This window comes from Leopardus geoffroyi, chromosome B4, assembly GCF_018350155.1.
Source record: "Leopardus geoffroyi isolate Oge1 chromosome B4, O.geoffroyi_Oge1_pat1.0, whole genome shotgun sequence".
Classification (NCBI taxonomy): domain Eukaryota; kingdom Metazoa; phylum Chordata; class Mammalia; order Carnivora; family Felidae; genus Leopardus; species Leopardus geoffroyi.
In genome coordinates, this window is record NC_059341.1 from 38,098,215 (window position 1) to 38,118,532 (window position 20,318).

Genomic DNA, 20,318 nt, shown 5'->3' on the forward strand with positions numbered 1-20,318 from the left:
TGAGCCAGGGACGAGTTTTCACAATTACAAAACTTGCTGTGTTTTCTCATGGTGCACATAACATTTTGGCATCTTTAAGCACATTTCCATCTCAGAGGACGAATCTAGGGTGTTTCCTGTAGCTGGGTAAACCTTCCTGACCAGGTGTGGCCCTTGCAGAAAGTAGCCAGCTCTGAACTTCATGCCTATAATGTCCCTGTTCTCATGTGTGCACGCATGTGTATGCATGCATGCGCGTGTGTGTATGCACGTGTGTGTGCATCTATGCCCGCATACATGTGCATGCTACATCTGAAAAAATGTTTCATGAAATTACCATGTGAGATATCTCATTCTAGCATTTTCTGTTTAGTTTTTAAAAATACTCTTCCTGACCCACTAAACTGATTTCATAACCCATTAATGAGCAATGACCTGCAGTTTGGAACAAACACTAATCTGGGAGTTGCTATAGATTAAAGCAAATGGAAACAATTAGCAAGTTAATTCATTTGGGTCATAGTCACACATCTACTACAGCTCAGATTCTTTATTTTTGCGGTTTGGGTTTTTCTTTTCCTTATTGTCATCGATGCCTTCAAAGCAAGCTCCTGTCCAGGAGGCTTGGATTTCACACATCTTTTAACAAGGACCCCATCAGTCAGTATATTAACATCATCTTTCTAAAATAAATTTGATCCTAAGACACAGGTTTTTTTTTTTTTTAACCTAATGGGTTGTTTTTCATACTAAAAGCATAAACAGAGCCCTGACTTATGAAAACAGCTAATTTCCTCAACAGTTATTCATGGAGTGTTTTCAAGGTTGAGTAAATTAGCAAATCCACGGATTGGAGCCAGGGATTCAGAGATGTCACCTTCCTGCCCTCAAGGAGCTCTCCTCCAAAGGGGTGAAAGGCTTGTGAAGGAAGTACAGTGTGTGAGGCACCACGGTAGAGGTGCTTGCAAAGCCTTCATCAGAAAGACTGACTGACTCAGGGGAGTCAGGAGGGCAGGAACCAGAATGAGGGTTGAGTTGAGTCTTGCAGGATGCATAGGAGTTTGAGTGACAGGCCTGCGAGGTTGTGATAAAAGAAATTTGGAATAGAATCAACAAAGGTTTTAAGCTGGAGCAACAGAAGATCAGTTTCTTTCCGAGAGATGCTGGTGAGGGCTACTGTAGAAGGTGTTCAGGAACTGGAGCAAGCTGGGAAGGGGGAACCAGGCAGGAAGTTTTGGGAATAGCCTTTTGTTGGTTTTATGAGAAGGAGATACAACTGAGGAGTTTTGGCCAAGGGAATGGCATGGGGGGGAGGGGGAGGGGTTGTGGGGGCACAGAGGCTTGCTTGAATCTGCAGGGTGAAGAGATAAAGTAACAGAGTCTGAGGAACCTCTCTAGGTTTCTAGATCAAGTGACTAAGTTGGTGGTGATGCTATTAACAGAGTAGGAGTATTAAATAGCAAAGGAGGAACAGGTAGGTGGCAGGGAGAGAAGTAACAAATGTAGATTTAGGCCTGATGCTTTGCATTCCTGGTGGACATCCTGGTGGAAGTGTTCCAGTGCTTGACGGCTTAGAACAGGGCTTCTGGAGAAAGAGCACGTTCCTTTCCTAGCTTGGCCATGTATTCCTGGTCTATGTGGTCCAGGATGAATCACCTAAGCTCTCTCATCTGTCAAGTAGGGAAAGCAGTGTTTATCTTTCAGGCTTGTTAAGAGGATTGGGGAAAATAGCTATTGAAATCCTTGCACAAGGTAGGTACTCAGATTTTTATAGCATTACTATTAGTGATCTGGGCTGAAAGGAAGGATCCAAGGCTCAAGTCTCAGTTTTGCAAAATTACAGATGTCCTTGGGCAAGTTACTTCATTAGTCTGGGATTTCTTCATTTGGATATGGCAGAGATTAAGCTTGATGATCTCTAACATCCATTCTAATGCAAAAATTCTGTGCTCTTCTGAACGTTAAGAGAAATAATTTACCAATACATTGGTTGATAGAATCAGGACTTTAACAAGTGTGCTGTAACAACGGAGAGAATCTAACAAGATGAAAGGTGAGGGGCGAATGTTTACAGTTATACTTAGATTTAGAAACCTGCAGGAATGTGGAAGGGGGAGCTCAGGCTTCAAATGCTTGATGTGACACCCCCAGGCAGGCCCTGGTGCTGCTCGGAGCTTTACGTTTGTGACAGTCTGACACACAGTATGAAGGGAGTTCAGTGCCTGCACCACTGCACTGGTGGAAACAGAGTGTCCAAATCAAGAGCTATTGCAGCCTGTTGCCCTTTGCAATGTTCAGACTCCATGGAGTCCAGCCCCTTCATCACTGCTCTGTCACCAACAGTTGCTGCACCCCTGCTATGTGCTGGGTGCTGAGGTGGGTGCTGGAGGCACTGTATCGATCAGATGCAGTAGTTGAGGGCACTGCATCTTAGGGAGGGCGTTGGCAGACCGGGACACGCCGGGAGGAGAGTGGGCAGGGAGGCAAAGGATCTGTAGGTTGCTGCATGAATGAGTACCAGCGGAAAGGAGTGGGGATGTTTTGCTTGGGGAAGAGAAGACTCAGGGACACGTGATACTGCCTTCTTACATGGGAAAGCTTGGCCCCTGGGTGAGGAATGAGGCCTCTGTTTTACTGCTCCGGAGGGAAGAGCTAATTCTATTAGCCAGAATAATGATGATGATGATAATAATTAAAAGAAATATTATCTACTATTTATTGAGCGTAGGGTGTTCCAGGCACTGAATCAGGCCCTGTATGTAGATCATCGACTCGGCGTGTTGTTAGGCATTTATGGGACTCATAATTCAGATGAGGAAACTGAGGTGCAGGGCAGTTAAGTAACTTGTCAAGGGGCAGAGCTGGGATTTGATACTGATGTGACTGAGTTCGTGGCCCATGTCTCCCCACACCTCATCCACGTCTCTAAGGTGGAGAGCTCAGAATAAGGAACGGCTTTACGGTAGTTAGAGCTGCGAGGTGATGTCCAGGTGGCGTTCAGGCACAGTCACTTGGCTGCCTTGTACGGTCTTCTTCAGGAGGCTTCTGTAGAAGGGTGCAGATTGGACATCAGCGAGCCGCTCTTCCTGGGCTCACCGGCTCCTAGGACAGCCCTGGAGGGAGGGAGGGAGACATTATGCCCATTTTGTAGATGGGGAAACTGCAGCTCACAGGGATTAAGTGGCTTGCCCGAAGTCACATGGTTCTCAAAGACAAAGCTGGGCCTCACACCTGGGTCTTGTGGCCTCGTCCTATGTGCCTTCCTGCTGCCCACTCTGCCAGCCAGCCCTTTACAGCAGTCATATACCTCTTGTGATTTGCATTAGTCTTTGCCCAGATTCATTCCACCTGCTCCTCCCTGCTCCTTTGCTGTATCCGACAGGTTGCCTGTGATGTCCCTCGGGCACCAGAGCTGAAAACTGGCCTCAAACAGAAGCCTCAGTAACGAGCTCAAAAATAGCCCATATCCAAGCAGATTGAGAGGTGGTACCACAGTCAGAGCACATGCACTGCCATGAGCGGGGTTTGAAGTCTGGCGGGCTGTGTGTGCTGTGGCACAGGCTGGTGGAGAAGGCTGCAGGATCCCGAGGGGGCAAGTGGTCTCTCTCCTGCCCCTTATCAGCCCTCCCCTGGGCTGCTGCTATCCCTTTCTGGAAGGCAGGCCTGGAGGGAGCAGATTAGGGAAGTTAATTACTCAATTAATTCACCCAGATCAGACAGACTTTCTGCTTGGGAGATGCTCTGCTGATGGAACGAGGAAATTGCTAATTTGCCAGTTCTGGTTACTGACAGAGGATATTGGGAGGTATGGAAGCTGTCGGTACACCCTACCAGGATCCCTTGGGCCTGTGGCCCTCTGAGCTGATTGCCTTGCTCTTGTCCTTATGTGAGTGAGCATGTCTCTTTCTCTTCTTTCTCTCACCCCATGGTTCCCACCCCGCGCCGCTCCCCCCCCCCCCCGACACACACGCATTTTTTTCTTGTAAGCACCAGATACCACCAGGAGAGCTGGCTGGGCTAGATTTTCAGACTTCGTTCATTCACTCCACAAGTGGTTACTGAGTCACTGGCACATGACTGGATGCTAAGGGGACACAGCAGGAATTGACTCGTGCTCTGCTCTCTTGCAGCTGACAGTCCATTTACAAAGACAAGACTTGCCCGCTCGGGCTGCCCAGGCTGAGTCAAGGAGACTCATGATCGGGGGTGGCGAGCAGGGAGGGTGGGGGAGCAGGTGTGTTGGGGTCATGAGGACGGGGAGATCTGTAACTACGCCATCAACCTGAGGAGCCTCCATGCCAAGGGAGGGGATGCTAATTGAAGCCCAGAGTTGGGGCAGGCTGGTGGAGAGCTGAGCCAGCCCATGTAGCCCTCCCTAAGGCTGGAATAGCCACACAGGAGTGCAGTCCAAGACAGAATGGTGGATACAAGGTCAGAACAGATGATGGAGTGCGGGTTGAAAGCCGACTCTAGGGCTGACATAGGGAGAGCTGGGTATCCACTTTGTCAGGGTGAGAGCCAGGGTGAGAGCGTATCTGAAAGTGAACAATCAGAGGCAGAGTGCTATGTCTTTGATGACACATGCAGGAGGGAAAGCAGCCCTGGAGTGACCTAATCCTACCATTCTGTTCTTCCTTCCCTTCCTAACCCCCCCCCACCCCGCCCCACCGTGTCCCTCTTCATTAGGCACGTCTGTGAGTATGGGCTTAGGCTGACAGAGTGATTTTGGCAGATATGTTCCTGCTGGAGAGGGGAGCTGTTGGCCAGGATTGTCTTCCCAGCTGGTGTGACTTCAGATTACTGACAGAAATGTCTCAGGGTGACTTTGGTGATTATGTGCAGATGTATCTTCAGGAGATGAACCAAAGGGAGCAGTGGGGGGCTTGTACCCAAACAGCCTCTAGGCCTGGAGGATTTGCTAGTGCGTAGTGAAAAGAAGGGCTGGCGGGGCCTTTCCAAGTTGAGAACACTTTAGAGTCCCTTGGAGGTTTTATTAACAGGGGGGTTTTTCATCGTTGGGGACTCTGGAAGGCCAGAGTGGGCTCAGGAATTTTCCTTTGGTATCAGGACACTCAAGGATTTGGAAGTAGGTGGCCTTGGGAGCCACGCTAAGAGAACTGTGTTTTGGAGGGAACCCAGCACTTGGAAAGGGCACTGGATCAGGGCTGTGAAGACCTGGTTGTGGCCCTTCAGTGACTGGCTCGGTGCAAGTCGCATCACCTCCCATACAGTGGCGTGTGCTGCAGCCTACTTTCGTGAGGCGAGACCCTTCCTTATGCAAAATCTCTGAACAGTATACACTTGTCTGTAGTTGCACGCAATCGTCATTGCTTTTACAATTATAATAGAAATGTTCCAAAGCATCCGTCTAGGTTGATTAAAGCCAGGGAAGGGGAGGGGAGGAGAGAAGTGAATCAGACCATCTCTGAAGACCCATAGCTTCTGGGATCTTCTTCCAACAAGAAAATTCAAGGAATTTCCCCCTCCATCCCCCTAGACTGGGTGGTGAATCTATTGCTTTACTGTGTGGGTGGCTGCTTCAGCCTTGAGATAGATGGGTAGCAGGAAGAGAGGTCCCAAAGCTCCCTAATTAGAGCAACTTCTGGGTCACTTTTCCCTTTTCTCTGGTGCTGATGTTGCTTAAACTGAGCAATTAGAGCCGTGGGTTGCTGCCGGGAGCTCCCTGCACGTGTGACCCATCCTGCCCTGGGAGGGTCTACTGATGTCCTGTAGCATCAGGTTGGGGTGGGAACAGCCTGCACTCAGACTTTCTGTTCTGTGCATTGTTTCTCAAGCCAGTTTGTGGTTGATGGAAGGGGCGGGGCCTCCATGTCGCACAACTTCAGGGGACATGCTTCCCAGAGAACACAGTGTAACTATTCCCCAGGAGTTGAGGGGTGGCAGCTCTCCCTGGAAGGGGTGAGGCCTGGAGCATCCCTATTTTGTTACTAAACTCTACTGGTTCCTTGGTCCTATAGTCTTTATTCTCAGTTTTGGTGCCTGATGATGGCAGTAGAAATGCATATACATGTATGTGTGTGTGTGTATATATACATATATATATGTATACACACATATACATGTGTGTATATACACACATATGTACATGTGTGTGTATATATACACATATATATCTAAGTATTTATTTATTTTGAGAGAACATGAGTGTGTGCGAGCAGGGGAGGGGCAGAGAGAGAGAGAATGAGAATCTCAAGCAGGCTCTGAGCTGTCAGTGCAGACACAGGGCTTGATCTTATGAGTAGTGGGATCATGAGCTGAGTCGAAATCAAGAGTCAGATGCTTAACCGATATAGCCACTCACGTGCCCCCGAAGTGTATACATTAAAGATGATAAAAGTAATCAAGACTAGCTTGTCCCCTGACCATACTTGGTTTCAGAATACATTTGGAAATACTCATTTAGTAAACAAGTATTCGTTGAGTCTGGCTGTGTGCCTAGCAGTGTGCAGAGTCACTGAGGGGCGACTGGAGTCGGGGAGAGGGGTGGAGAGGGACTCGGTGAATAAACTGTTCTCAGACAAGAGTGGGCCAGCTCCCTTCATTCACTCTGCATTTGTGGTGTGTGCTCGTGTGGCCAGGTCCTGGAAGATGGGTGCCCCGCTAGCTCCAGCTTTGTTGGAATTTCTGAGGTTGTCTGGGTGGGGCAAGGAGTCATTTTAATGTGGAAACTCAGGGGGTCACATTCAGAAATGGAATCTGGGTGTGCCCAATGCAGCTCTTGATTCACTTTCCCCGTGGCTGGTGGATTTGAGGGTGTGGACTGGGAGTTTCCGGCCCCACCAAGGAAGGGCTGGTGTTATGCAGGGTGGCCGGCACTCCCTTTCTGAGCTCCCCAGGTCAGCACTCTTAGCGAGTTCTCCTACCTCCAGCCCGGGCCTCTGGCCCGCTGTGGCTACGTGCTACAGCTGGGCCCGCAGAGCTTAAAATAGCAGTATGAGCTGGCTGCTTTGCATGTGGGGAGCCCGCCTGAGGCATGATGGGGCAGCCGCGTGGAGTTGGGGCTCCACTGGCTCTAACTACTGGGGTGGAGAGTATTCTTTGGGGGTTTCTTCTAGGCTCGGGGCTGGGGGAACGGGGGGTGGTGTGTGGTGTTGGAGGCTCAGGTGTGGGTGGTGCAGAGGAGAAGCAAAGAGCTCGTCTCTCTGAAGACCTTTTAAGGGAATGCCTTGAACCTGCCTCCAGAGCCTCCTACTGTTGAGCTCAGAGGCCTTCAGCTTGGTGTCCTGTCTGGCTCTAGCCCTGGCCCTTGGTACTGCCCCGGGTTAGCTATTGTAGGGTCCCATTCCAGCCCAAATGAAGAGAGAAAATGAGGCGTAGGGTGGGGGTGGGGGTGGGGGTGGAGGGTGCTGCTGGGCCAGGTCAGCGGGAGGACACAGGTATCTTGAGTCCTAGTCAGGTGGGCACTTACCACTGGGCTCCCTCACTCCCCGGTTACCTCCTCTTGGGAAGCCAAAATGGCACCTCGAGGATGAGGCAGGGGTGTCCTCCAGCATTCATTCATCCAGCAAGTGCTTACTGAGTACCCGCCACAGGGAAAGCTCTGTTCTGGGCTGTAGAAGTCAGCAAGGAATGAACACACCACATCCCCACCCCCACAGGACTTCCGTCTGGTGGGGGAGAGAGATCATAATCGATTAACAAAAAAGCAAAGGCATACCTTGTTTTAGTGTGCTGTTCCTTATTGTGCTTTGCAGACCTTGCATTGCTTACAAACTGAAGGTTTGTGACAACCTTGCATCTAGCGAGTCCGACAGCATTTGTGCACTTTGGTCTCCGTGTCAAGTTTTTGTAATTCTCGCGATTTTCATTTGTTATGGTGACCTGTGATCAGTGACTACAACTTGCAGAAGATTCAGATGATGGCGCTGTTTGGCAGTAAAATATTTTAAAATTAAGGGTATGTACTTAAAAAAAAATTTTTTTAACGTTTATTTATTTTTGAGACAGAGAGAGAGCACGAACAGGGGAGGGTCATAGAGAGAGGGAGGCACAGAATCTGAAACAGGCTCCAGGCTCTGAGCTGTCAGCACAGAGCCCGACGTGGGGCTCGAACTCACGGACCGCGAGATCATGACCTGAGCCGAGATTGGATGCTTAACCGACTGAGCCACCCAGGCGCCCTTGTACTTTTTTTTAAAAAAAGATATAATGCTGTTGCATACTTAATAGACTACAGTAGTTTAAACTTTTCTGTGCTCTGAGAAACCCCAAAATTCAGTTGACTTGCTTTATTGCAATACTTGCACTACCACGATATCCACTTTATTGCGACATTCGCTTTATTAGAGCAGTCTGGAACTGAACTCGCAATATCTCTGAGGTCTGCCTGTAAATTATATTGTATGCTGGGGATAAGTGCGATGGAGAAAGCTGAACAGGGTAGGAGAGATTGAGTGTGAGGGGGGAGGTACAGTTTTAAATGGGGTGGCCAGGAAAGGGCTCACTGAGAAGGTGGCTTTGGCACGAAGGTGTGAAGGAGATCAGAGAGCTGGCCATGCAGAGATCTAGATGAAGAATGGTCCAGTCGAGGGAACAGCCAGCATAAGACCTCTGCTGGAAGAAACAGCAAGACGGACAGTGTAGCTGTAGTGGGGACAGTGAGTGGGGTGTGTGTGTGTGTGTGTGTGTGTGTGTGTGTGTGTGTGTGTGTGTATGAGCTTTGTCTTTTACTCTGAGAGAGATGGGAAGCCATTAGAGGGTTCTGAGCCGAGTAGTAACCTGGCCTGACTTGTATGACAGGGTCACTGTAGTACAGGAGCTAATGTCAGTGGGCTTTCTCTGGTTATTAGGCCCCTGTGGGGCACCCCAGGAGACCAGACAGAGGGTTGCTTCATGCCTTCACCAGGACTTGTCTGGCCTCCATTCCTACTCCTACACCCTAACCATGAGACTTCTTCTACTGGGCAGGAGGACAGGATGGTACTGGGTTTCTTCTCCTTGCTGTGGAATTTCTTCTGGAGGGAAGGGAGCTGGGCTATTACAGTGGTTTGCTGGAGCCTATGGGTACTTGCTCTCAAGAGCCTATTAGTAAATAATCAGGAAATTTGTCAGCTGTTTGTTAAGCCATTGGTAGCCTGAAATTGGCCATGGTGGGAGTATCGACACTGTAGAAACTGGCAAACACTACAAATCATGGCTTTTTCCGCTGGAGAGCTGTTTGTTAAAGCATTTAACAGCCCACCACTGGCTTATTATCTCTACTATGCGTGGACAGTGGCTTTGGAAGGTAGGGCCTCTGTGTGCTTTCATTTGGCAAAGCACATACATGTGTTCCTACTGTGTGAGGTCAGAAAGAGCACGAGGGACATGCTGGCTGAGGGGGTGATGCAAGCTGGTGTTGGGAGTGCTGGTGTGACAGGGCTTGGTCCCCGGTGCCATGTGTGGGGCTTCTCTGTCACTCCTGGCTGGGCATCCTGATGATGAATCTCATCTCATTCCTTCCCTTTCCTTCACCCCCCTCTGTGTATGTAGCACGCCATGTGCATGCCTCAGTAGGGGTCTGCTTCGTGCATAAAAGCAGGCTCCAGTGCTGGGACCAGGTAAAACCACTTGGCGTAAGGATAGGTCTCTGGTTTAGAAGTCAGGAGACATAGGTTCAGTCCCAACTCTGCCCCTAACTAGCTTAAAAAAATTTTTTTTAATGTTTATTTATTGTTGAGAGAGAGAGAGACAGACAGATGGAGTGTGAGTAGGGGAAGGGCAGAGAGAGAGACACACACAGAATCTGAAGTAGGCTCCAGGCTCTGAGCTGTCAGCACAGAGCCCTATGTGGGGCTCGAACTCACAACCCATGAGATCATGACCTGAGCTGAAGTCGGATGCTTAACCGACTGAGCCACCCAGGTGCCCCTGCCCCTAACTAGCTTAGACAAGCCCTCTCCTCTCTTTGGTGATTAGTTTCCTCGTTCATATACTGAGACGACAGCCCTCCTCATGTATCTGGTAGGAGTGTGGTGAATATCACATGCAGTCTTAGGTACGAAAGCCCCTTGAACAAGCTGAGTCACACGTCTTTGCTTACAGTGTTCGGGCATGTGGGACCCCATCCTCTGCTCTCCTTCAGTGAGGATGAGAGCTCAGCATGCATCCTGTTTTTTTCCAGGAAGACTTCCCAGATAGGCCCACCCTCCTCGGGCTGGTCACCTGAGCACTCCGTGTGTACCACCTGCTTTGGCACATGCGCGTGGGCCTCTGTCGCCCGCTGTCCTTTCATTTTGTTGCTCTTCCCCCAAATGGATCTTTAGCTCCTAAGGTCTGATGCTTCTCAGCAACACCCACGGTAGTGAGCCCAGGAAATCTTCAGTGATTAGTAACCAGTATAGTGTCCTTTGACTTTACATGGAGTTCATGTAACTTGGATGGTTACGGTGTGTGTGTGGCTGGAAGGTTCCGAAGTGTAGAACTGTCCATTTGAAGAAGCAGTTTCCCAGACCATGCCTCATCTGTCCCTCACAACCATACCCAGCCCCAGGTTACACACAAGAAAATGTGTGCTCATTCATTCATCCAATTAACAAATGTGTGCTCAGAGTATGCCTCTGGTCACGCAGGTCACACCGATAGCAGGTGTCCGAGCTGGGACCGGGGCCCCAGCCCCTCATTCTGCCTGGCTCCCGGCGGCAGGAGTGTTTGTCTTGTGCTCTCTTTACGGGCAGACAGGGCTGCATGGTTGAGCGTGCATTCATGGAAGGATCGGGGATAAGCCAGGTTGGATGCTGGTCAGGTTCAAGCTTAGGGGTGGAGGGAGAGAGGGGCAGTGCCAGTGCTCAGTGCCTGTCCCTGCTGTGTCCGGCCGAGGCTACGGGCTGGCATTTCCTCTGGCAGTGGTGTGGGGGAGGGGAAAAGCAGGTGTGCCCTGGCATTTGGCCCGACTGGGATATAGAAGCGCCCCCTGGGGCCAGAGCTTGGGGGATGAATGACACATAGCCACCCAGGCACATGGGGCCTCGCGGAGCACAGCCACACTGAGCTCTAGGCTGGACATCTGAGCTCTCCGGTGGTTCAGGAGATGGCCAGATCTGGTGGGTGACCCCAGAAAGGGCCTCCAGAAGGGAGGACAAATGCCAGTGATCTAGCAAGGGGAGCACCTACCAGAAAGGCTGAGGGCAGTGTCAGGCGTGTCCAATTCATGGGTTGAGGTGAGTACATATGATGAAGGTGGGGGTGAGGCTTGGGGGCCATGGGGATTGTGTGAGGGATTCAGTTAATTTGCCTTCAGATTTCTTAAGTGTCCACCACACATCCGACTGGTTGCTGCAAGAGGCATACCGGTGAGTTCATCCCCTCAGATCTTTCTGTTGTCTTGTAGGAGGACATTTATGCAAACAGCCATGATACAAGGCAGAGTGAACTTAGTCCCTCAAAGAGAGGTTAAGAACAAGAAGAGGGCCTCTAAGTTTTGGGGGATCCTTAGGATCAGAGTCTTCTCCATGGAGGATGTGGCATTTGAGGTGAGTCCAGAACCATTTACTAAAGACAGAGATGGGTGAGGGAGCCTTCATGGGTAGAGAGCAGTGCACGAGCCAGCGTATTGAGGTGGGGAGGTGGGGATGTGTCCAGAGAACAGTGAGGAGCTCTGACTGCTGGGGACACAGGGCACAGGTCAGGGACTCGTGGGAAATAAGGCCCACAAAGTACAGTGTGGAAGGTCTCAAATGCCAAGCTTGAGTGTTTGTGTTAAATCCCCCATGGAGCCAGTGAAGCTTTTGAGCCGGTGAGAGGGGCAGTGTGGCATCCCTGAGCCCTGTCTCTGGACAGTGATGGTGGCAGCCTATGGCGGGGGGAGTTTAGGAGGAGGACTGGAGGCAGTAAGGAGACTGTGGCAGCTGGGAGGCAGAGTGGGGCTGGCAGTCTTAAGGAGGGGGGGCCGTGACAGGGAACGTGTGTGCATGCCATCTGCATTCTAGCATGTGTTGGGCACGTCTGGGTCAGGGGAACATGGTTGGGTACGCATCATGTAAGATTGGGTTACAACAGCTCTGTGGCACAATCTGGGAGGCTTTGGAAGAACATAGCAGGACCGTGAGAGCTTTGGAAACCCAAATAGCAGACTGAAGGGTGTGGTTGGTGACCATTTTCATCTTAACTACTATGACATGAGAAGGATGCCTCCAGGTTTGGGATGGATGTTTCTCTGAGGCCCCCTCAGCTGGAGGCACCTTGTCTGACTTAGCTGCATGGATGTGGGTCTGCCTGAGGCAGGCAGAGGGAAGAGAGATGCAGTGGGGTTTTGGCCGGTGCTGCTGCACTTTACCCAATGGCTGGTGCGAGTTCAGAGACCACAAGTGGCTTCATGCGCCCTGAGACTTGGGAGTCCTTTGACAGCCAAGTTGGTAGTACCCAATAGGGATGCCCAAATATGTCTCCCCTCCGCTCACCCACACGTTTCTCATTGTCTTCAGCTAGGGCAGAACAAGTGTGGGCTCCCTTCCCGTGAGGACTTCAGAGCTGGTGGATCCCGGGGCACTGTGTTTTCTCCATCTTCTTTCGAGCATCCCCAAGTGCCACTCACGCACTGCCCTTCCCGACGGTGGTTCCAGGCTCAGCGGAGGGATGGAGGGAAGAGGGGAGGCAGCAGGCAGCAGCTCCTGAATCAGCGGAAGGGTCCCAGCTGCAAGGGCCAGCTTCGCTGGCAGGCTGGATGCTGGGTCAGAGAGCGCGGTCCCAGCCGGCAAGTCAGTGCCCTCTGTGGAGTGGTTTAGGAATATTGGATTTGCTGGGTCAGTAAATTTCCACTGGTGCATGGCAATAAACCTCAGGCTTCATCACACGTCCCTGTGCCTGGCGGTCTGGCCTTATCTCATCCTCCCTGAAGCCACCTGCCCTCTTTGATAAGTACTAATAACAAATCCTTTCTTTCTCTCTGGCTCCCTGGAGTGAATGGCTCAGTGTGTGTGCATCTGTGGGTCTGGGTACATCTGTCCAGCACAATGTGTTGCATACCAGGCCCTTTCGGGATGCTGATTGGGCTTGGGATGAAAGACGGTGCTGGTTTGGGACTTTCTTGGGAAAAAGGGCCTGAGAGGTGGGCATCGCACAGGTGGACCACCAGCCTATGCTTCCAGGGCTCAGCTTCCGCTGCTCCCTCTTACTCTATAAACCGCCTCAAAGAAAAGACTGTTGTCCTTTGGGAGTGTCCATTCTTGCTCTTTGCTTAAAGCCTCCCCTGCTCTAAGCCAAGGGGCATTTTTTTCTAAAGAGCGACTATCCCTGGCTCACAAGCCCCTCAAAGACCCTCACTGTCTCACTCAAGAGTTTGGTGGTATTTAAGAGTGCCTGTATGTTTAAGAGCACAATGTGCGAGACACTGCGAAGGGCTGGCCTGCAAAGGTGGTGGACACAGCCCATGCTCTCAAGGAGTGCAGTCTTGGGGTCGGGGAGGGTGGCGAATGGGCAGTGCCGTGCTGCGACGGGCTCTGGAGCTCCAAGGAGGGGCACAGACTTTAGGAGGAGGCCACCCGGATGCCACCTGGGCTGTGAAAGTTAGCCAGTCAGAGAAGTGTGGAGAGGGAGTTCCAGGCAGAGGAAATGGCGACTTTGAATGTGTTCATCTTGGTGGGAGTGTGGGTGGAGGAAGGTGGAGTCAACAAGAGGCGTAGGGGGAGGAGGAGGTGGGGAAACACCTATGTAGATTTTTAATTGGCATCCAGGGTCATCTCTGCTCCAGCCCCACCTCTCTCCCTCATGCACTTTCAGCAAAGCTTCGTTTTGGCTGGGCATGTGGACATGTCCTTCCTGGATGTCCTGGGCACTCTTCTGCCCTCTGGCTTTGCCTAGCCATTCCCCGCCCAGCACACTCTTCCTCCTGCCCTCTGCCTGTCCAGTCCTGCCCATCTTCCCATTTCACAAGTGGGAATTTCAGGGCTGGAACTCTGGAAAGTGCCTTTAACCACCTAGTCCAAGATCCTTGTTTTGTAGTTGAGGAACTAGAGATCATACAGGTAACTAGTATCTTGAGGTTTTGTTCCTTAGGTGGCCCGAGGTGACCATACAACTGGAATGCCCTTCCTAATGACACTGGCTTGCCCTGTGCACACCCTGCATTGAGCCCCCATTCATTTATCAAGTATTTATTGAGCCCCCACCATTGGTCAGGCATTGTACTGGGTACACAGCAGTGAGAAAAACAGACCCAATCCCTGCTGCCCTCAGGTTCATGGTCAAATAGGAGAGTCAGATGGCAAACTGTCACTCAATAAATGTGTACTTTCTTTAAAAATTTTTTTAATGTTTATTTATTTTTGAGAGAGAGAGACACACACACAGAGTGTGAGCGGGGGTGGGGCACAGAGAGAGGGAGACACAGAATCTGAAGCAGGCTCCAGGCTCTGAGCTGTCAGCACAGAGCCTGACGCAGGGCTCAAACTCACAAACCGCGAGATCATGACCTGAGCTAAAGTCAGTGGCTTAACTGACTGAGCCACCCAGGCGCCCCATGAATGCATACTTTCAAACTGTGCTAGGCAAGAAGAAGCGGGTGGTGCTGAGTCTGTATTGTTGATGGGCAGGGGAGCTTCGGTGTGGGCTGTGGGGGTAGCCAGCAAACCAGAAGAAACTCTTTTGCAAGAGCTCAGGGGTGCGTACAACTAAGTCAGGCAGTGGGTTGAGGAAGAGCATTCCAGGCAGAGGGAACAGCATGGGCAAAGGCTCTGAGGAGAGAGCAAGCTCAGAGGGTTTGCTGGCTGGGGCATAATGAGCAAGAGAAGAATACTTACTTGCAAATGGTGCTGGACAAGTAGGCTGGGGCCAGTGGTGCCAACTGAAAGTAGACTAGCACACACACACACACACACACACACACACACACACCCCTAATCTCAGGGAAATGGGAAGCCTCTGGAGGGATTAAAGTAGGGGAACACCGTGAGTGAGAAGACAGTGTTGGTGCCCTGTGAAGAGGACCTAGGGCTGAGGTGGGAACGGGAGTTTGTCCCGGGCTGAGGCAGGAGCCCAGGTGAGACATGGTGTCAGATGGGACCAGGGCAGTGCCCATGGAGACAGAAGTAGAAGGTGGCTCATTGGACAGGACTTGTGTTTGGACTTGATTGGAGGTGGGAGCAAGTGGCAGTGCCAATGGGGAGTCAAGGGTGAGTGTTGGGCTCCTGGCATAAGGAATGGGTTGAGTGTTAGGCCATTTATTGAGAAGGGGAGGGTTCGGCCTGGGGAGCAGGGCTAGGGCAAGGTCAGTCCCTCTGGGTCATGTGAAATTGGAGCTGCCTGTGAGGCAGCAAGTGGGAGCTGGGTATGTGCACTTGGGGCTCAGAAGATGGGGCAGATCCAGGTAAACGTTTAGGTGACATTGGCAGGTGGATGGCACTGGGACCCATGGGCTGGCCAAATGCAGGGGTGTTGGGCCCAGGACAAGGGGGCCCGGAACTGAGGGCCTGAGGAAGAGGAACTGCCAGGGCTCAACCTTAGAATTGGAGCCACAGAACATTTTGTATTGATTATGTGTTGTATCTCTGTTCAACTGCATTGTAATTAGATGGGGACTGGGACCATATTTACTATAATAATTATGTTGATAATGATAATAGTGCCTCAATTCCTTTGAATGTCTCTGTTTCAGACATTGTGCTGTGTGCATTACAGTGTTAACCTTTAATCTCTAGTTTCTTTTTTTTTTTTCATTTTTTTTAATGTTTATTTTTATTTTTGAGAGAGGGAGAAACAAAGTGTGAGCAGGGGAGGGGCAGAGAGAGACACGGGGAGACACAGAATCCGAATCAGGCTCCAGGCTCCAGCTGTCAGCACAGAGCCCAATGTGGGGCTCGAACTCACGAACCGTGAGATCACGACGTGCGCTGAAGTTGGACGCTTAACTGACTGAGCCACCGAGGCGCCCCTAATCTCTAGCTTCTTACCGTCTGGGGAGGTGTGCATTATCATCTCCATTTTGTGGTTGTGGAAACTGAGATACATGTGGGTAAGTGGTTATTCTAGGTTTCTTGGCAGTTCTAGAATAACTTGCTCCAGAAGGGGTTTGGATGTAGGTCCATCTAGTCCCAAAGCCCAGAGCACTTCCCTGACATTAGTTTGCTAGAACTCTGTTCTTGGAGGTTGGGTTGGGCGGTGGGTATGGGCAGGGGTTATTGATGGCATCTGAGCCATCGTTTCTCACAGAACCGGACCCCTCTGGCCCCACAGTCACAAGGGCATGTGGTATGTGCTGAGGGGTGCTGGTTTTCTGACGATCCATACATACCTTCACCTGGCTCCTCATGATCTAGAAGCCTTATTTTTAGTACTCCTGATAAGTGGTCCGGTTGGTCTATAGCCGTAACCCAGTTTTCTCAGAGCTAACTACTCACAGTATCACCAGCATATGCTCTGACCAGTGTGCTCACCTCTCACCTGTGGAGTGTGGATGCACAGCTGAGGGTCTCTTCACAGTCATGGCTTCTCAGTAGCCAGGAGTGGCCTCTGACAGGGGCTGATCATGGCCAGCTCTTGAGCTTTGAGATGTGACTGCAGTACTAGGGAGCCTGCACAAGTTCACCAGGGGCTCAGTGGAGGCAAACGTGCATTGTCCTTAGAGCACCTCTTAAAGGACCTCTATCCCCACCCTGGATGGGGAAGGGTCCATGAGCAGCTTGGCCTCTGTCTTCCCTGTGTTCCACTTCCTGCCTTTCCTGAGTCTTCCTCCAAAATGGCTTTCAGATCTGTAAGTTTATTTATCTGTTTCCTCACCCATCGCATGCTGCTCTATGTATTGGGAATATGGCTGTGAACAAAATGGTTGACCTTGTGGCCTTTATACCCTGTTATCTGTAGATGGGAAATGTACATTTCCTGAGTTCCCTCATCAGGTTCTGATGGCCTCAGATAGCCTGCTTTCCAGGAACAATTCCATAGATTTCTGGCTTGTGTCCCATTCTCTGGTTAATGAACTTGGGGCTCTCAGGCTATCCTTAGAGAGAACCCAGGACTTAGGCATAGTGGTCTTTCTTTCCCCTCTACCTATTGACAAATTCTGAGTACCAGCCCCGTGGTGGTCACTGTGACAAGCCTTGGGGGGTGATGGAATGGCTCAGATCCAGCCCCTGCCTCCTTGGGGAAGCCTGGTGGCCAGAGCAGAGGCATGTGGGCAAACTATAATTGTAGGCCGAACAAATAGCTGGGGACTCTCTTCCCAGAGAGCGAGGGACCTGGACCACCCTTGGTAGACTGTCTGGAGCAATCCTGTCTAACCGTGAACCTGGTCACTGCAGCCAAGCCCTATTTGTTTTCCTTACTAGTCTCAGAAACTTAACGCATAAAAACCAGAACTACCCCTAGTTCTTTTTTACTCTGACCTTTCACTGGCATTGTTATCATCCTCCTGAATCCTGGCCAAGTATGGTAACATGTGACCTTGTAGCTGTTTAATTTTCATGGCAAAGGAGACTTGCCCCTGCCTCTGGACCCTTCTAACCATTCCTTGTCTGCTGAACCTTCTTGTAAACCTTGTGAGATATTGCCCCCTGTTAGGGACCTCCCCAGCCTTCTTTTCTTTTGGCACCATGGGTAAATGGTTTGCTTAGCAATTAAAGCATTTTCTATACTGCTTAGAAAGATCCCAATTTTGGAGTTTAAAAATTGGGATGAGGTAAGCCTCATCAGAGGTGGCCCATCTCACACGTTCCTTAGGATAGCAAGTGTCACCTCATGTCTAATCTAAATTCTCGATGAGGCTGCCCTATTTGAAGCTTGGAGGTACAGGATACCTCATGAGCTGCACACACTGCCAAATACAGAAACATTCAGTGCAGGTCAGGAAGGGGATCTGTGTTGGCCCATCAGCTCTGATTGTGTGTGGGTGAGTGAGTGACCAAAGCTGAGCTGTGTCTCACACTGCAAGCCTGAGAAACTCAGGAAGAGGCAGAGAGAGAGCTTGACATTTACTCGGAGCCCACATCTCCCCAGTTGCCAGTCAGTGGAGATGTTGCATGTTGATTTCACGTATTCACTTCTCTTTCTCCCCTCTGGGAATTCTGTACTTGCTTCACTTTTTTTGTTGTTAAAAAAAAAAAAAAAGGCACGGCAAAGCAGCTCTGTCTTGTTCACATACTCAGAGATCCTCAAGGGCTCCAGCTCTCCTGCGCATGGCAAGTGGTTGAGGATCGGGGGTGGGCAGGAGACATGGTGTCTCAGACCACCTTTGATCCCTGGTGGTTACTTATGTACCCAAAATATTAAGAAATCGGGACAACCACAGCAGCTGATCTTCTCACTTCTCCACGCTGCTGCCAGACCCGGCTTCCTAGGGCATCAATTTTGTCATGTGCCTCCACTGCTTGGGAAGCTCCAGGATGAAGTCCAAACTTTTCCTGTGTCATGCAAGGCCGTGCACAGTAGCTCACTTTGACTTTCAGGCAGGCCTGTCTCCTCACTGCTCCCTGCATGTACCATACCCATGCCTTCCTGACATGCCCTCCCGCCTCCTCTTTCCCTGTCCATACTCGCTCCAGGGGACATAAGGGACGCTCTTTGCCGGTCCTGTCATGAAACGTGCTATATCGCTCTACTTTGGGCTTCTCTAGGTATGGTCTTGGAGTGGGGGCAGAAGGCTTCCCCCTGACCTAACATCCTTTTATCTAATGACCTCTCATCAGAACATGCAATTTCAGGTTCCCTGTTGTGCTTTTAGATTCTGTCTCTTAGACTGGAAGATTCCCAAGGGTGGGAACTTGGTGTAGAGCTCAAGAGAGTAAAGAAATGGGCTTTGAAATCATACTGTTTCCTCATCTGTAAAATGGGGATAATAACATCCTTATTCTGTAGGGTTGTCATGAGGATTCGGTGAGTTACAGTGTGTGTGAAGCTGGGTGCTTGGGATATAATGAGGACTTACAAAGCTCTGATTATTCTTATAGTGGCTGAGCCAGGTGCCCTGAGGGGACATCACTGAACTTTGTTAATGGACAGACGACCTGGACTTCAATGCCCTTCCCACAAGGGTGACCAGGAGTGAGCAGAACTGTTAACTGGCAGCCTCCTCTTCTCTTACCCTGTCCTTCACCCTGGCCCACCAGGAAATAGTTACTGGCCTAAATCCACTTAGAAATGAAGGTGAAGATCCAGAGACAATGCAGAGGCTATTCTCACTGAACAAGGTGTGAACCAAGGGGGAAAGAGTTGACAAGGTAGAGGGGCCAGCCTGGGAGCACCTTAGCTGACACCACGGAATCTCTGAGACTAGTGATAACAGGCTCTTGCATTTGCTCAGGGCTTACTTATGGTGCTCAGATTGGTCTCACACCTGCCAGCTCAGTTTATTCTCGCAACTCCTCTTGGGGGGAGGCTCTATTAATCCCCATGTTAAAGAGGAGGAAATGGTAGCTCAGAAAGGCAAACTGCCTTGTTCTTGATCACACAGCTCAAAATTGAGCTCAGAGTGAAAAACAGGTCTCCTCACTCGCAGTCCAGCTGGTAAATGATCTCTCCTGCATCAAAGAAGTAATGTTATGAGAATGGAGTGGCAGCCGGGAGCCCGTGGGAGCCGGTCAGGGCTGAAGAGGACAAAATACATTAGCCATTCCAGTCAGGTGGCAGTGGGTTCAGTCAGGAGCCAGCCAGACACGTGCCCCTCATCTGTAGAAAGCATCCAGAAGACCACTGTGCCCAGCCAGGAGACCAAGGTGCCATGGCTGTGATGCTCATTAGCTTTCATTGCTGGGCAGCCATCTGAGTGGGGAAGGGGCTTAGAATAGTAACACCACTGCAGGTCCCTCTAGAGAAGTGGGGTGCTTGTACCCCTGGCTGTGAGCCAGTGAGAGTGCAGACTCAGCATGGGACCATCACAGCCAACCTGTGATGAGTGTCTTCCTGTCCCTGTGGTTGGAATTAATGCCCCCCTCCCTCTGGGCCACAGCCAATTATGTTCCTGCCCATCGCCTTGGTGATTAATGTCCTTCTGTCTTCCTGATTAGATTGTGTGTGTCTGAAGGGCAGGGAGCAGCACACCTTATGTGTTTCCTCAAGGGCCTGGCCCCATGCTCAGCACATAGCAAGGTGGAATAAATGTCTAATGGGTTCCAGGGTGGACATTTCACACTCGCACTCCCACGGAGGGGCCGGAATTTCTCCTCTCTCCAGCCATCCTTGTCTAGCGCCTCCTAGAGGCCAAGGCCGCTGTTAGGTGCTGGGATACTGAGCTTGGTAAATACTTGGCCCTGCTCTCAGGGGCTCTCAGCACTCTCTTCCTCGGGGCAGAAAAGAGAGGTGGGCTTCTTGCCCCCCAGGTCTTCTAGTTTTCTTTGTTTCCCAAGTATGGGAGCCCCAGATCAGCAGTGCAGACTTCTGCACGAGCCCAGGGGACACACGTGTTTTGTTTTGTT

At 50.7% G+C, this 20,318-nt stretch overlaps 1 protein-coding gene across 3 annotated transcripts in view; it reads left to right on the plus strand.

Moving 5' to 3' along the window:
• TSPAN9 (tetraspanin 9) overlaps positions 1-20,318 on the plus strand; it is a 206,584-nt gene that overhangs the window by 98,317 nt on the left and 87,949 nt on the right. The window lies entirely within an intron of this gene.